The sequence below is a fragment of the Zootermopsis nevadensis genome, unplaced genomic scaffold (genome assembly GCF_977971745.1).
Source record: "Zootermopsis nevadensis isolate Lab colony 2312 unplaced genomic scaffold, Znev_1.0 Znev_ptg000061l, whole genome shotgun sequence".
NCBI lineage: Eukaryota > Metazoa > Arthropoda > Insecta > Blattodea > Termopsidae > Zootermopsis > Zootermopsis nevadensis.
Window position 1 is genome coordinate 21760539 of NW_028259192.1, and position 18725 is coordinate 21779263.

At 40.5% G+C, this 18725-nt stretch overlaps 1 protein-coding gene across 3 annotated transcripts in view; it reads right to left on the minus strand.

Moving 5' to 3' along the window:
* The window catches only part of LOC110830345 (neuroligin-4, X-linked), a 279623-nt gene that overhangs the window by 150975 nt on the left and 109923 nt on the right, over positions 1-18725 (minus strand). For 2 of the 3 annotated variants that reach the window (XM_087340747.1, XM_022065133.2), the window contains exon 1: positions 15141-15300. The exons of the other annotated variant lie outside the window; for it this stretch is intronic. The gene's annotated coding sequence lies outside the window, so the exon portion shown is untranslated. Of the gene's footprint in view, positions 1-15140; positions 15301-18725 lie in introns of those variants that run through there. 3 annotated transcript variants of the gene reach the window in all.

The window sequence follows — 18725 nt, forward strand, 5'->3', positions numbered from 1 at the left end:
GCCCCTAACAAAACGATTCATAAAGCTGTCAGATCGAAGCACTTCGCTTTTTCTAGGAATAAAATGATTGGGGGAGGGGGTAGTAATCTATTATTAGTAACAACGTTTGCAGTTAATAGGCGAATGAGGTAATAACGGATCAAAACTTACGTTTTCAAAGTTAATGTTCCAGTGAATTATTAAATAGCTTTAATGTCTCCTGAGGACACATCATAATAATAAAATATAGATAACATTACGCAAAAGTTTGCGTTCTCGACTTGTCGTCCAGTGACACAAGTTGGAATAACCATTGTGGTATCTGAGGTTCTCAAGGCGGTGAATATGAAGATGGCTGTTTTCTAAAGTTTAAGGCCTTGTGGTCTGGTAGAAGTTTACCGACGTTTCAGAGATCCATCACTCATCGCCCTGATGATGGAGGCAGCAAAAACCTCTGAAACGTTGGAAAACTTCAACCAGACTGTACGACGCTACAACCCAGAAGACAGAAATCTTTTACCAGACTCTTTGACGCTACACTGGTTTTCTAAAGATCTCCGACTGATCGATTCGTCATACAAATACCGGGGTCATCGAAATTCAGTGGTGAATGACTTATTTCTGACCTTTATTCCTTAGCTCGTACCTTCGTCAATTTCGTGCCATCATATCATTTAGAGCTGAATTCTAAAATGTCCAAAAGACAACGCCGTGGCATACAGACGTACCCTGCAGTTGGCGTAGATTATAAATGAAGGCAAGGCAACGGACAGGGCACTTTTAATAATTCTTCTGTTCGTTTCAGTTGCTAAAACCGCCACGGTTTAATTACTGGCGCTAGTATCGCTGTTTCTTTAAAATGAGATAGTTTCTTCATCATATTCTTTTGCATTCCGAAACCTTCTCTTTTTCTGTCTTCTTCTCGTCATTTCTGCCTCTTTCCTTCTATTTCGCGTTGTGTATGTGTAATTACGTGTAAGGTAGTTGTAAAAAAGGAGAAAGAAGAATTGGTAAGATGGCGTACGTAGAGAAGGGATGGGGGTGGATTGGTGGATAGAACTCTGAAGAAGTAATGGATTAGAACGGGGAGATAATACGTCTTAGGGTTCTCCGCTGAGATAAAACTGCGAGAAATGAAACACAGTGTGTCTAAAAATAATCGGGAACACCAGAAATGTGTGTTCTTACTGTTCGATAGGACAAAATAAGACTTGAAACCTGCAAGAGGTGGAATCATTTTCTGTTTGCCTTTGCTGATATCAAGAAATGTAAAAATAAAACTCTTGTCTTACAAAAGTTTTTTTAACGAGCCCTTTACAACAAGCAGGCCCTCATACACGGTACAATTTTATTTTGTTTTTCCATATGGATATGAAAATTTGTTCTCTCAGTTTGAAGAGAAAAAAAAACACTGACCGATATTCTGAAGATATTGAAATGAGGTCATTATTTCGATCCAAGGCGGAGAGACATTTATCTAACGAGAAATTTTACAACTATATTCTTCACCAGATACTATTAGGTGATCACACCAAGGATAATAAGATAGTCAGGACGAGTGGCAAGCATAAGGCGATGACAAATTGATATTCAGCTTATAATCTAAAATACGAGGCGCGTCCTCAAAGTAAGTTTCCCACTCGTCCCACAGCTAGCAAACCTTATATTGCGCGAAGCGACTGTGCGTACGTGATAGAGCAATGACGTAGCATGGCGCATGCACTAACGGAACTTCCCGCGTTCTCACATTAGCATCGTTGCAGCTGTTGAAGATGGAGGTTCTTATTCCAGCTCCCGCCGACTGTGAAGTGCGGTCAGTGATAACGCTAGGCCGCACACGGCTCGACGGACAGCAAGTCTCCTGCAGGAGTTCAGCTGGGAGGTGTTTAATCATTCACCCTACAGCCCGGACCTCGCTCCCAGTGATTTCCATCTTTTCCTACACCTCAAGAAATTCCTGTCCGGTCAGCGTCAGCGTTTTGAGAATGACAGATACGCGGAGATGGTTGTCACACAGTGGTTCCAATCCCAGGCGGCAGACTTCTACGACACAGGTATTCAAAAGTTGGTCCCACGGTATGACAAATGTCTCAATTCCGGTGGCGAATATGTTGAAAAATAGCTGGACACTTGCTGTATCTGTTGCAATAAATATTTCCATGAAATTGTGTTTTGTTTCTGTAAACGGCCCCAGGGAAACTTACTTTGAGGACACGCCTCGTACTTCAGCGAAGACACAATAAATAAACAAACGATACAATCGAATTTATTCTACCGACGTTTCAGACACACATTATTATGTCGAATTATGATAAAGCTGTGTGTATTTTAATAACAAAGTGATCTGTCACAACATCGTAAATCTTCATGAAACACTGTGCAGCTGCAAAGTCCTCAGTGAATACGCAGAGCAGCTTTGCGTTACAAGTGTCCATTAATAACGTCGCCTACTCAAGTTAGTTTCCTCAGTCGCAATGTTACAATTTGTGTCATCACATTCAAAGCCTAGGTACGTAGTTAAGGGCACAGAAAGCCAAAACCAGCAGCTCGGCTGTGTTTATGCTAAAGCAAGCGAACAAAGCCACTGACAGCAAGAGGTATTCTCAAGTTGTTCTCTTGAATTCTATCGGCGCTAATATTACCACTGTTAAGTGCTGTGAACAACCGCCTTAGTCTGTTGAATGTTTATGAAAAGTCACCAATATAGTTATGTTTTGAAGTAGTTTTCCTCAGACTTCAGATGGACACATGCGGTCAACAGATCGGGAACACTTTCGTCAGCCAGATCTGAAAGAGCACGTGTCTACCTCTCTACTGACAACGCAGGAAGACCCATCGTGCGAAAAGATTTTTTTAAAATTTTCTTTAGATACAATTCAACAAATCATGAATAATTCCCAAAACAAAGAAAGTAGCAACATTCAGGTTCCAATGTTCTTAATTTCAGAGGGCAGAATAAATTATCTGTAACTTAATTTCCGTGAGCTTGTCCATGTGAAACCTAAAATACCTACTGCCAGAACTGTACGAATTTTGATACAAAAGCGGTACCCCTTACATATAGTCCACCCACATTCCTTATATTTTACAGAACATACGAGATCCGATGGTTTCACAGCAGTGATATTAATATTATTGTCTTCAAGGGTTACCATGCCGCAAAGCTTTTTGGATTTTGATGGTGATCTGCGGAGTACACCGTGTGGACTTTCAGGTCGATATTAAAGTTTTAGACCTGAAAATGGTGACAGTATTTCCCCCACTCCCAAACTTTGGTATCTATCTACGAGTCCACATGTAATTAGCAGTCAGATGACCAACATCGAAATGTTCACGGTTGTTCGATCCTCAAATCTCACACGGTCTTAAAAATGGTTTCCGACGTTTCGGAGGAACACATCGTCCTAATTTAGAAAAAAAACTGTAATGTATGACTGAATTCATTAAAAATGTGATGATGTATCTGTTTGTGGTTTACCTTGCTACGATCCCAGTAGATAAGACTATCGTCGGATGATAGAATGATTCATGAATGGTAAATCGGGAAGGATGCGGCCCTGACGAGGATGCAGGGTGTGCTATTTATTGTAAGTGCTTACCGACGTTTCAGACGAACGCGTCTCCGGAGATCTTCCGCCTAGGAATTCAGACAGACGCAAATTTGACAACACGTATTCATTTTTAAGTCGACTGGGATTTCTCAAAATCACGACGACACTGCGACGCGAATTTGTGTTAGGTGAGTAAAGTGTTCAAACGTGGGGATACGTTCCCCCCAACTTTCGAGTGCCTTGTACCTGGTTCCACCAGGCTGTAGCGCACATACGTTCACATGTAATCTTCTTAAGCCGTTTAATATCACGTGACCTACATTTCACAACCACCTGGCACAAGCTGGCATAGAAGTATTATTCACCGAAGTACCTCTTTCACACCGAGAAAGGCGAAAACTTAATCCCAGCATCTTACATCTCTCAATACATTTTAAGACTTCTACTCAGCTTCCAGAGTCCTAGATAAAACGTTTATTTAATACTCGGAAAGTGGTTATAGGTCAAAGTTCACTGAATATTCAGCCCACACCTTGCTCATAAATTTTGCACTGAAGGCGCATCCAGTATTACGGTTTAAAGTCTTTGGTGAATGCGAAATAAACAGGTAAGGATTCTGCGTGAAACAGCTATTTATTTATTTGAGACTAGTAGTGGAAACTAGTTGACATTTCAACAGAATGTTGTTGAATATGGTTTAGTAACGTAACATCTCAGATGGTTTATAACAGAAGAGACGTTAAATATAAAGACGTCCCAAGGAAATTATGATTATCTACAAGGCTTCTGAAGTAGATCAAGGGATACGAAGTACAAAAGGCTATCGGTGATTAACTTTATCAACAGTCTATGGGATTCTATGAGATACTGCCACAGTAATAAACGTTTCATTGTTTAGATGCCTCACGCGGCAGAGAAATTGTAATGAACCTTATCGACGGGCGGGACTTTGTTGGTCTTTAGCATCCATCTTAAATTGGTTCTTTGGAGCTTTCTCAAGCTGTGAACAGGAGAGACGATTTCTGGATGTGGAGGGTCCCTGAGAATGTATTAAAAAAGTACTCGGAGAAAGGCGATAAGGGGTGGTCATCCAACCTGGGGACTGTGTGTGAAGGTACCAAAGTATTACAGTGAGAACTAGAATGCGATGGACGCGTAACGGTTGCTTGATATTACAGGTGTCTCGCGTGCGATCAGGGAGACTGAGAGAATGGACGAGAAAGGTCAAAGAGAGAGCGAGAGGTGGAAAAAGAATACAGACGTAGAAGAGGGCTTGTGTTCTGCGTGAACCTTAAGGAGCTTTGTGCTAGAAAAGTAAAGAAGGAAAAAAGGAAAAATGAAAAGACTCCTATCCTCTCACCCAGACCAGACAGATGAGAATGAATGGTGGACAATTTTTCTTACTCTGGTCTGTTGTGAGGAGCCCCATCTAAGACAGAAGACTTTCAGCAAAGAAAAACGGATGGAGAACACCGCAGGAGGCAGTTGATACTAAAGAAGGAAGTAGGGATGAAATTTTCACAAGTAAAAATCCCTTAAGGCTTGATTCGCTCGAGAACATAGATGTTAGAGAAACAGAAAACTCCACTATACGATAATAAAGCTTGCTTTAGTATATTATGAAGATCTAAGTGGATGAGCGGTTTAAGTCTTCATGATTTCTCATTTTCTTTTGTGCACAACAATTTTTAAAGGAAAATATTGCTACAGAGTACGGACTTTAAAATTGCTAAGAAAATGTTTCAGATCCAACTTCTTTTTTTTTCAGGTCAGGAAATAATAGGGAGGTCGAGATTACCTACGGGGATTCATAAATCTTAAGTGTTTGAGAAAATTAGAAGTTACACAAAGTAACTTCGTACGTGAACTCGGGGGGCGGGGGAGGGGGGGGCATGGACTGAAGGACCCTGTGGTCTAAACAATCGAGAAGAACTGTAAGAAACGATACATAGACCACGTCTGACTGTAATACCACATACCGCTTTGCTAACTTTAAAATACGAACGTCTCAAATCGACGAAGTGAACCAGATATTTGGATTTAACGTTCTTACGGCGGTGAGTAAGAATATGGCTGTCTCATGTGATGAAGATTTGGTAAACTCCTACCAGTCTGCATGGTGCTACAACCGAGAAGGCAGCCAGACAAGATAAATATTAAAAAAACATTAAGATATTAGCTTCTGTTTTCTCTTGCATCTTCATTTTGCTTATTTAATAACCGTACACCTACAAATTGAAGGGTACAGATTATAAATTTCTTTGTAAGGTGCAATTAAAATATAATATTTATTATTCGCTTACAGAACGTGCAACTAAGTCCATTCTGATGCTTATCTGTCTCGTGAGCAGACAAAGCTGTTGCACCTCTGTGTAATTTACGAAGCTGCTGGCTTCGTACATTCTGTTTCAGAGAGGGTTCACTAATTGCGATTATTAAACTACAATCCTATAACCTTGTTCACACGTGATAGGAAGGGGAGAGAGGAGATATGGCCGATGCAGCTTATCATCAAGGGAATTTCTCGTCACGGCGAAGGGGTGGGGAGGGGGGGGCGAGATACAGAGGTTAACGAAAGTAAAGTCTGCAATACAGACAGACTGCCCGTAGGCTAGAAATTTGAGGTGTGAGTGGAAATATAAGATGCGAACTTGCATGGCTACATGAAGAGGAACATTTAATGTTGAATATAGCCGAAGTCGCCACAAAGGAGGTTGGAAGTTCAAATTTTCCGTTTTACTCCGATTAGAACGTGGAACTTACTGAGGGTTTTAATTAGTGCTGTCAAGTCCATTCACTTTGACACACGCAGTCAATTTCCTAAGGCAAGTAAAACGGTCGCAGTAACAGTGGGACATGATAATAATAATAGTAATGAACAGGAGACATAATTTTGGTATTACCAAAATCTCGGACGACGGAACATCACGGTTCGATTCCCAGCGGGGCAGGATTTTGCTCTTTGCCTCGACCTCCACCAGACAGGCTCTAGAGTCCACAAATATTCTTACACAGTGGGTACCGGGATCGTTCCCCGAGGTTAAAGCGGCCAGAAAGTGCAGTTGGCAATAGAACACGAAGAACCCGGCATTGTACAGTTCGGACTTATCGGAGTACAGTGACAAACACTAAAGAGAAACTGTGGATAGAAGTCCTTGAAGCTCTACTCCCGAACTCGAGCCAACTAGACAAAAAAGTATCTGAATAATTAATTTGGATACATTACGGTGGTCTAGCGGTTAGAACGCTGGCCTTGTAATCCTGGGGTCTCGGGTGCCCGAATTTATAACTTGTGTTGGGCAAGGCCGTGGTCTAGGCAACACGGAGTTTTCCTTCGTGGCATCCCAACAATTACTCCATTCACACACAGAAGAAGGCAATGGCAAACCACTTCTGGATCATCTGCCAAGAACGTATATGAACATGTCCCAGTCCGAGAAGAGAAAAGGATGGAAGGATCCTGTTCATATGGACCTGTCGTCAGACAGAACACTAAATAATAATAAGATGAGGTGGTCTAGCGGTTAGAACGCTGGCCTTGTAATCCTGGGGTCTCGGGTTCGATTCCCGGCGGTGCCCGAATTTATAACTTGTGTTGGGCAAGGCCGTGGTCTAGGCATCACGGAGTTTTCCTCCGGGGGCTTCCCCGGTTTCTCCGTGGCATCCCAACAATTACTCCATTCACACACAGAAGAAGGCAATGGCAAACCACTTCTGGATCATCTGCCAAGAACGTATATGAACAGGTCCCAGTCCGAGAAAAGGATGGAAGGATCCTGTTCATATGGACCTGTCGTCAGACAGAACACTAAATAATAATAACATACTCAGGCTCTCAAATAACTTGTGAAATTTGTCTTTCAACAATCTTTGACTTATAACTGGAGGGAACCAAAATTTAATTCTACGCTTTGCCCTTGCTCTTAGCAAAAAGCGGACACAGCGACAGTCTCAACAAAATCCAGATCCCAACCGAAAATAAAGCGCAGATAATGCGTTTATATCACCGTCCGTGTGCACAGGCAACCTTAATATGCGTTTGCGGTCGTTTTACCGCTGCGACAGAAACACCGCTCGTGCGCGCAAATCCTTAATCTCCGCCCTGGTGACGTCACGGGATTTCTCCCGCAGATGAGTGACGGGTGAAGTTGGTACATTTCGCCGGGACGCGGAGTTTATTTGAAATGTCAGGAAAACAGCTGCCACCTGTGCACACTATCCATCCCTCTTCACTGTTTCTCCCAAGGTTTCCAATATTCGTACCTCAAACCCTGTTTCCACACACATGCACAGCATTTCCTTAACCCTTTCTATCCGATGTCAGTGGAAGTGTCAATAAAATTTCACAGGGGATATTGAAATTTAAAACACTTTGCTCTTGTAGCAGTAGGCAACCTTGTTCCGAAGTGCTTGAAACGCGAACTTTGTAAATGAAAAAAACAAAAAACTCTCGCTTGTTCCAGTACCAAGACTGATAGTTGCTATTTCGTGTTCGTGATCAGTATACAGAGCACTTACGCTCAGGGCTCAGCTAGCCTGCCCTGCACTCCGCACCAAACACCAGGGCGATCAAATCTACGAGAACGAGATGAAACGTACACGACACACGAGAGAAGTTGCGTGCAGATTGTAGTCGGAAAATCTGAAGGGAAAGAAGTAACTTGGGAGACCAAGAGATAGATGGCGGATAATATTAAAATTGTAGTCGGAGAATCTGAAGGGAATGAAGTAACTTGGGATACGAAGAGCTACATGGGCCGATAATATTAAAATTGTAGTCGGAAAATCTGAAGGGGATGAAGTAACTTGGGAGACCAAGAAATAGATGGCGGATAATATTAAAATTGTAGTCGGAAAATCTGAAGGGAATGAAGTAACTTGGGATACGAAGAGCTACATGGGCCGATAATATTAAAATTGTAGTCGGAAAATCTGAAGGGGATGAAGTAACTTGGGAGACCAAGAGATAGATGGCGGATAATATTAAAATTGTAGTCGGAAAATCTGAAGGGAATGAAGTAACTTGGGATACGAAGAGCTACATGGGCCGATAATATTAAAATGGATATAAATCACATGAAATGTGACGGTGTGGGTTGAATTCATTTGCCGGCTCTTGTATACTCGGGAATAAACTTCCGGGTTCTATCAAAAGTAGGGAATTTATTGACCAGCTAAGCAATTATCATTTTCGAAGAAAGGCTGTGTTCCACAGTTATATTTCCATAACCAACTACTGGATTAGAAACTTTATCTAAAAGCTTACAGTCCGTGAGAACCTCAAATCCTACATAACCCTAAATCTGTGTTCGTACCTTAACGTAAGAGACCAATTTCTACAGTCATCCAAAATAACGGGTAAAATTATAGTTCATCGTGTGTACATGCGTATATATTTCTATTTTTAAGCATAATTACGTGCCATAAGCGCTCCTTTGACACCCTCCGCGAACAGTAAAGTGACTGCAGTTTCGTCTCAAAAAATAACTCGATTACAGAAGTATATATATTTTTTAAAACGCTCAAGGAAAGCAAGAAAAGGGAGGTAAAATAAAGAAATTTCCCTCGCTTTAATCAACAGCGTTGCAAAACATCACTGGGCCTGCACTGAAAGTCCATTAATCCGTCATTGTCTGTTCCTTTCAGAGCTAAAAGCTTTTCCTGATTCCCTGTCTCGGATATCTCTGGAGGATGACCTGAACTTTTCCGTACTTTTAGCTGCACAGACTGTACGGACAGTCAGTCACTTTGTTACTTCATTCAAATCCAAGGTTTGCTGTAGTTTAATGGTTTTAGCTACCAAAACTAACTTCGATGTCGTGTCTGCATTTCCCCTATCCTTGTCCCATGCCATTCATTCGCATGGTTTCCTCTCTCTTTTAAATCTCATTTAAGTATTTTAATGCTGAAAATACGTCTGTTCCACCATCTCCACAAAAAGTCTGAGTCAACTGACCGATTTTCACGAAACTTTGCACTAAATTGTATCTGTACCAACCTGGAGGTCATGCAAACTACTGAGATATGATAAAAAAATCGATCATTTATCTTTAAATCGCAACGATGGACCAAGTTTCACAGACTAATCTGTAAACGTACGATCAGCAATGAAAATGTCCGAATTTTGCTTAAAAAGAGAATTGGGAATTATGAACAGAACGACAGGAGGCAGCAAAGGATAATGGAGAGACGTCATATAGAAGACCATGGCGGAAATGAGAGAATAATATTAAAATGTATCTTACGGAAATAGCCTTGGTGCGTCTGGATTGAATTCAATTGGATCACGACAGCGACTGGTTGCAGACATTTGTGAACGCGGTGATGAAGCTTCCGAGGTTTCACAAAACGCGGTGATTTCGTTTTTGCACTGGATAGCGTACTTATTTATTTATTTATTTATTTAGTGTTCTGTCTGACGACAGGTCCATATGAACAGGATCCTTCCATCCTTTTCTCGGACTGGGACCTGTTCATATACGTTCTTGGCAGATGATCCAGAAGTGGTTTGCCATTGCCTTCTTCTGTGTGTGAATGGAGTAATTGTTGGGATGCCACGGAGGAAAACTCCGTGTTGCCTAGACCACGGCCTTGCCCAACACAAGTTATAAATTCGGGCACCGTACTATTATATTCTTAAAATGGACTCCGCTCTATGGTGTTAGTTACAATAAGCATTTCTTAACTGGGTTTATTTTACTTAAGTTGGGTTAATATTACTGTACTTTTTTTTTTGAGATTATTTCTTTTCATATCTTTTAGCGACGCTGATTGTTCAACGTTGCGTGAGACGACAAGATGACCAAAAATATTACGGATTTTTTTGGAAATATCCCTGAACACCTTCAGTCTGAAAAGGCAGTTTCTTAACTAGTACCCGAAACTGGTATTACAGGATATTAGCGAACCGTTTTAAAACCCCATAGCTCTCTCTCTCTCTCTTTGTGTAAACATTTAAGTTCCTCAGCGTTGCATTCCGTCTCTCTCGCTGTAGGCCTACAAACCAGGGCAAAACTTTGTTACTACACTCGCCCGTATTGACTTGCGGTGGTAACGTGATGATCCAGAGAGCTGGTGGATTAAGCCGTTCCCCGTGTCAACACAGCGAAGGTCTTCTACGTCATTATAACCCCTTCCGGTCAACGGGATGTAATGACGATATGAAACCCTTTGCCACGGCATCTGAACCCATCTGTCCCGTCGGCCATTAGATTATATACAACGGCACAGCGAATGACGTCTCATCTCGTAGCTCAGGTGGCTGGCCTCTCACAGGACAGTCCGATAGTGCTAAATGTTTTCAAACCCCCTACGACAGACAGAAACGTTGGAGGCTGATCGCCTGACGAAGACTTCAAAACTTACGAAATGTTAGATGCACTAAGGGATACCTCAGTCGGCATGCGATTGAGCTAGAGACCGGAAGTCTAGGCCGGCAGAGACCATAGACATCCTCTTTGGATTCGTCCAGAACTGTACATCAAAGGACAGTACAGGTCATAAGTTGACTTTAATCTGTTAAAGACCCAAGAACAACATTAACCCTTTGAAACCGAAGTCAGAGAGAAGAGAAGACAAAGTAGAGGATAGCGTAAGGCAATACTGTTGAATGAGAAAGAGAGTTAGGAAGGATAGCAAGAGAGTAGAACAAAGAGGAAATTGGTTGGGGAGACGCAAGATAATTTCAGTTGAAACTCGTCTAAATGACATTTAAGAATTCAGTCCGTACCGCAAAGAAAACACCACTACGAAAGATCAACTGGTTAACGCTGTTTAAGGAGATAATCGCTGTTTATTGTGAGAATCATACGAAACACAAATACGGAATGCGTAGTCACTGACTGTTAAAACAGATGGTACGTATAATTACCACTGGGCTTTAAAGGGTTAAGTGAAGCCACATAATAAACTTTTTGTTCCTAAAACATAAAAAAGGAACACGGACAGTAAACAGTACTCATTCCGAGAACAATTCAACGCACGGATTGGGTCATTAATCACTGGCTCTTTCACCTGCCAGCAAGATACACATCACAGTGATGCTGGTCAGTGTTCTGCAAGTGCGAAACATGGTTTGTTTTCTGCCGGACTAATTGAGGCGTCAGAATCTGCGACTCTGTGACAATCTTTCGGGTCATGGTAATGCAGAAGTCTGTATTCCCGTCTAATGATCGGCAAGCAGTAATGCTTTCAGAAACCAGGTGATGTGAAGCTAGTTTTACAACAGCTGAGTGTACCACGACTGCAAAATAATTGTCGAGCAATGGACGAAACATATCACAACCCTTCACAAAATCATAAAAGTGAGATTTCGGCGGAACAGAACAGTCAGTGGGACTGCCCTGATGGATGAACAACCGGGATTCGATTTAAAGATTCAGTCCGTACCGCAAAGAAAACACATCACTTCGCCATTACAGAGATCAACTGGTTAACGATGTTTAAGGAAATATTCAGGTTATTATTAAAATCGTAGAAAACCCATAAGTGCAATCTGTGGGTAAAATCCGTAGTTAAAGTTTGTTAAATCAGGTGAAGTCCACAATTACCAAAACTGCTTTAAAATGTTACACGGCGCTGGTAGTCTGATGAGAAATCTATAAATATGTCAGATGAACAACATTATATACCTTTCTAATTTCCAAAAATGCATCTCTCTTCCACTATCATATATTTTCAAAAATTGAACTGTTTAGCTTGAGAACAGTATTTACGATCGCATGTGAAGTGGTCGATAAAATTGTCCAAACTAAACAAAAACTTAAATTACTCTATAACCCTTCTCAAAACTCTCGAATATAAAATTTTATCAAAATTGGTTTATCCGTTCTCAAGTTATTTCTTACGTTCGAGCGGACTGACGGAACTCCTCAGGGTTGTGAACGCGCCCAAAGACGCGGTCCTGTAAATAAGCAGAATAAGTTATGGAGTGTTTATTTGCTGCTAATTTTCCTCGATTTAGTAACCGTCCATTTTGTGTCAACACTCATTAGCATTAACACGTTTTGAACGTGATCAAAATAATTCCAGCAATTTTACATTTTTCAATGCTGATGCACTCTATTACGGCCAATCGCATCTCATTTTGGGTATGCTGTAAGATATCGATTCGATTAAAATACTTGACGGGTTGTAGAGATAATCAGCAAAAATGTAAACGCGTTATCAACTCTTATTTCTGGACGATCCCTAATACGTATCAGCATAACCACCTTTCAATTAAAGAGCGGGTACACTAATTCGAAGAATGCGGGGGACAAGAGAGATGGAGCGATAATGCGATTTTGTCGTTCAAAATCCACTGACAGGGCGGATTATCACAGGCGCTTGCATCATCAAAATTCATGGGAAACTGTAAGAATCGCTGGGAAAATTCTGCCTGTGGTATAACAGAATCCTGCTTAGCGACGTATACCAACGATCATACATTAATTCAAAAAAAAAAAAAAAAAAAAATGCGTACAGAAATTCAATGAGATATAAACTGGATTCAAGTTAACTCGTTGAACCACAAAACGAAATTTACTATTACGATATTAACAATTTTTACTATATTTCGTGTTTCAGTTCAGGTTTTGTTGTGACGGTCATAAAATTCTACAGAAAACTGCTTTAACACACAAATACGTAACTCGGAAAATTGTATTTTCTATAAGACTTATTCATGCACCTCCGAAACGTCGCTAAAAGTCTATTAAATCACACAGTGCAACAACCCACAAGACAGCCGTCTTCATACTCACCGCCATGAGAACCTCAAATCTCACCCATTAATTAATATTTCTTCCGAGCTTCACTAAACATATTACAAACAGAATATGCTTAATATGCACTTTCATAAATATTTTGTCGTCTTTTCAAAAAGAAAAAAAAAACAATTATTACTTGGATACACCCGTTAAATAAGATAGTAATCGACGACCAATATATTTTCTACAAGTTCGCTTAAATAGAAAATTCTACAGAAGAGAACACTACTATTTTAAAAGACGAACTTCTTAGCAAGGTTACGCCTCGAAATTAAACTTCCATCTTAAGACCCCTTGTTAAAGGTTCGTTCCAAATAGACAAAGGAAATCCAGATGGTAAATGGCACTGCATTTGAGTAATAAAATAAATCTCCCATTTATTTCCAAAACCAATATTCCGCTCGAATAGGGGTAACCACCCTCAATCATCCCCTTCCTTAGCCCTCTGTAGAAAGCTTCTCACAAGAATACGCCTCTAAACTTCCATCTGTGTCTGTCCTTTTGTATTTCATAGTACGTAAATCACCAGCAAACTTACAATCACAGACTACATATAACGTTTAAAATAATAACCCCAAGAATTTGAGCACTTGTTAAGAAACTGATAGTCGCTCAGCTGTTCAAGACATTGCCGTCTTTCACAGAACCATAGACGTCCGTCCGTCTCTTTACCCAGCAGACTGAAGGCGGTCCATTATTTTCATGTCTACAAACCGTGACTCAGTCAAACGGGGCAGAGATTCACACGCAGTTTGAGGAAACATCATCTACCAAACCCACATGTATCAATCCAATGTTCTGAAGCACTTCAACTGTACCATGTACAGAGAGTGTACAACCAAACACAGTTAAATAGAATTAACTGGGAGCTAACAGGTCCTGGTAAGAACTCAGAACTGTCAAGCTGACATTTCCATGAACACAGAATTATCAAAGCAATTCTATAAACATTTCACGTGGGCCACGATTTTAATATTAGCTTCAGGACTATACAATATCCATGTTAGAGTAATCGGAATAAATCTTCGCGTTATACTGTGTTAGAATTAAATATTAAGATGATCGCAGAGACAGCATACAAGGAAAAATAAGAAATATTATTTCCCAGCGACATTCCGCTGTAGCTCTGTCTCCTGGATCGATATCTTTGGTTTACACAGAAAATGAATTTCTTTTCCTTCTACTTCCAAAATACTGAAGTACGAGAAACGCACAGTTTTGGCTCCGGCTACTGTACAAAAAATCTATTTGCCTAACCCCCAAAAACCTTTGCAAAACATAAATCTGATGACCACAGCAGTAAATGAAATTAAAAGTATAATAAATTCTCTCAAATAAAAAATTTACTTGGTTATGACGAAATATAAACAACTTTACTCAAAAGAAGTGCAGACTAGGTTAGTGTTCCTTTAAGTTATATTTGCAATCAATCAATAGCATTAGGAATTCTTCCAGAACGATTTAAATATTCAGAAGTCAAATTTCTACACAAAAAAACATGGAAAATCGTGCATGTCTCAGTACAGACAAATTTAATAACTAACAGCTCCCTCTAAAATATTTGAGAAAGTCGTGTATATGAGAGCGACTTTTTAAGCACAAAAAATGTCCCAGCTTTCTCAGCTATTATAAAAACCAGGAAGCAATAGTTTGTATGCTTTCCTGTGTAATTATTTTTGTCGTAATATTGCAGTTGACTCTAATAAATTACTTTCATCAGTACTGTATTTGTGCTATATATTCTATCTACATCCTTGGTATGGGCCTATGAATGATCTAATGAAATGTAAAATTATATTCTATTCTTTTCCACATCACAATCCGAAACCAGCACAAAAATGATTTCTAGTTTTGTACTTACTCGTACGATGTATAATCAACACGATGTTCAAGCATCACAAATTAACAACACACACAAACAATAACTAATCCAGAAAAATAAAACAACCACAGAATAAATAAAACTGTACAGTAACCCTACTTGTAGACGGTCTACGCTCACAGCTGAGTCATAACGGAGTACGAAGGTCGACCTGCTATATAAAAGTGCTGCCAACAATGTCACAAAAACTTCCACCAAATGAAATCTCGAATGACTTACCTTCCTTTAGTTTTACAGTAGCCAAATGTTAATTAGATTTCATAAGAGCTAGTAACTGACCTATATCTTACTTCTTCAACAAGACAGCGCCATTTTATATTCAGGTTATCAAAATAAACATAAAAAAAATTTCCAAACAAAAAATACTAAACGTTGCATAGGTTATGACTTGACTTTTTCTTGGATGTACGAGTAGAATTTACAAAAAAATATATTCTACTTCTCTTTCTGTGTTATTTCCATAGGTTTAAAACAGCCAGAGCTTGAAGCTGACCACATCTATCTATCCAAGGCCATACGTGGAACTTTCCCCACGCGCATTCGCATTAATGACGCCACTTTTGGCTGTCCGCTTTGCTACTGGTCGATGTCAGTTAATGTTTCTGTGTATTATGATTGGCCTTGAGCTTTTCCTGTTCAAGCCACAGAATATCCGAGGCAAGTGTGTATCATGGGATACTCGCTACGTTACAGAGCAATGCTTTGTGACTAAAGGAACACTGATAGGTATCACATAACCGATAGATCTGGCCGTGAAACACAGAACCGAAGTTACATTCCAAACGATTACTGTTATATACAGAGAACCTTGCTTACGTACTGTTATGCAATCCGGCTTCACATTTGTGGCTAGGAGTATCACACACAGAGTACTTCCGGTCTCTACGAATTGAAACTAGCACAACCATAATCATTCTATAATCTGTACAGTTATAGAACGTTATACGCGTTAACTTACGTATTTAGAAGTCTAAGAGTCAGATGTACGATGTTAGTAACATGGAAACATTTACATCAAGTTTTGGAGTGTGAGTAGGGTTACATTGCCTCTTTCGGGCATCAAATATGGCGGACGTTTGATATATGACGCCGAATTACTCAAGGGAGAGGTTAGCTTGTCAAAAGTTGAAGAAATTTCGAGAGCCCTGGAAATGCACTGGGACTCAGGTGCACTTTGAGGCTACATCTGACCTCCTTCTTGTAGGGTGAAATACGACCGATCATCCATTTGAAGGACCATCTGCGCTTGTTCTACAAAAGACGTTCTGTAAGGAAGAGTGGAAAAAATTGTACTCCAACGGAGTATTACATATTCCCCAAACGCGTTCTTTGGCGCTCTGCGTATTACATCGACCTTGTGTAAACTTACGTCAGACGTGAATCTATTACCGCAAATCGAAATGTACAGTTGCAAAGCCAAATAACAGACTGAAAATATATGATGTAGACCACCACAAAGTAACACTATTTTTCTTTATACTTCGTTAAACATAAATCGCACAAAAAAAAATCAAGTTCTGATGTTTTAATCTCTTATACCAGTTTTCCACGTTTTCCTTCTATGTCTCTCACTATGTGGTAACTGGTACGTAGTTACCAACGTTTCAGAGGAACAATCTCTCTTCAGAGCTGAAGATGGAGACAACACGTCCCCCGGAAACGCTGGTTATCCACCTACGACATCGCAACCCCAACAAAAACATCATCTTCACTACCGGGAGAACCCCGGTTCTACCAGCTCTGTTCTATTCCCAGTTCTTGCAACCACACGATAACACAAAAACACCTGGTGTTTAATTAAACACCGCGCAATGAATACTCATGGGAGACTGGAGGTACAGCTCCATACATTCTTCAGCCTGACACTAGATGGAAGTGGGTGGTTAGATTCAAGCCCCGGCCGCATTGTCCCCGGGGGGGGGAATAACAACACACACGATACTGGAGTCTGCCTTGAATTTATGGCAAAGATAGATTTTAGTCCGGTGGGGTTCGAACCCACGTCGTCCGGCCAGTAGCTACGATTACTTATAGATTATTTAATTGCTGAAGATATTTGTAAATTATATAACTAACTTTTATATCTGTCCGTTGCTTGAGAGAACATGTTTTCTTAAGGTAACTTTATCCCAAATTCAGAATACACTCCAAACTTCACCGCGCATCGTCCTAGACGGAACGGAACTCAAATCGTGCACTTTTTACGACAGAGGGCGCGGGACACTTGCGGAGGAAAAGTAGAAATTGAATTTGTCGACCATCTGCCTGCATGTAAGTCCACTTCTAGTGTACAATAAATTCTCATATACTGTACAATAAGTCTCTCTTTATATCCTGTTACTTAAATTACCACAAAAGCTGTCCGTTACTATTTTCAGGGTGCCGGATTATTACTGCACCGGAAACGGAAGGCAAGATTAAAATGCAGAGGTAAATGTTATATATATTTAACGTGTTATGCAACAAACAAGTCAAGCGTAAGGCAGAGGAATGTTAAAAGAAATAAGTTTGACGATGAGGTGACATTTGAATGATTCATAGCGGAAATTACGAATGGTGGAATTTCTAGGACATCACAGGATCAAACAGGACGGACAAAGTCGGCAGTTAATGCAGATGTTTGTTTCAGATCAGTATTTACTGTGGGGAAACACACAACACAACACAGATTCCAGCAAGTACAGATGTTTCCCCAGACACTACAAGACGGACAGAAAGGATCCGGTCATATGTGAAAACTGAAATCGCTTTGTTTGTTAGTCCGCGCGTGCCCTTTGGGACAAGAGAGACTTAAGAGAAAGACAGAGACACAGGGTAATTCTGAAGAAGCTGATAAGAACTCTGAAAATTCATTGTTCATTGAAAAAAGTTTCAGAAATTCGGAAACAGATGTTGAAGAAGACAGAGATCCAAAGGTAAAAATGAATTTAAGTTTCTCAAGGTGGTGAGTAACAAGATGGTTGTCTTCTGGCATGTTACGACGTGTAAGGTTTACTCATCGCCCTGATGATGGAGTCAGTATGCAACTCCGAAACGCCAGTCACTATCCACTAGACTTTTAGGCTGAACGTTCCAGAAGTCAACCCTGTTCTCAGCTACACATACACCGTCAAATACACGAATTTATAAAAATATGCTTTATTTTCCTATTACATGTTTCGCCTCTCCCTTACAAAAACATTCAGGGGTCAAAGTAACAACTTTTAACCCAAATATCGTTCAGATATCTTTGACGGCTTCTTATAACCAACCCCCACCTCAACTTCAACCCTGAAGACGGGAACAGATGAAGAGAAACTCGCTTCACCCCTTCAGCGCTCCCCCAAGCCCGACCCAACAACCGCTGGCCCGCCTTTCATCACCATGTGACAGCCAAAATCATTCATCATTTCTCCTATCAAAGTAGCCTTTAACCTCTTTACATCGCCTCTATTCCTCAACCACGTGCTCGTCGCCGCTTCGATAGAACCACGCGTCTCTGTTGTTCAATCACGTCCTTCACACCCCTTGATGCCTGGTCTATGTAAGACTTCCATCCACAACTACCCTTACACATTCACCCTG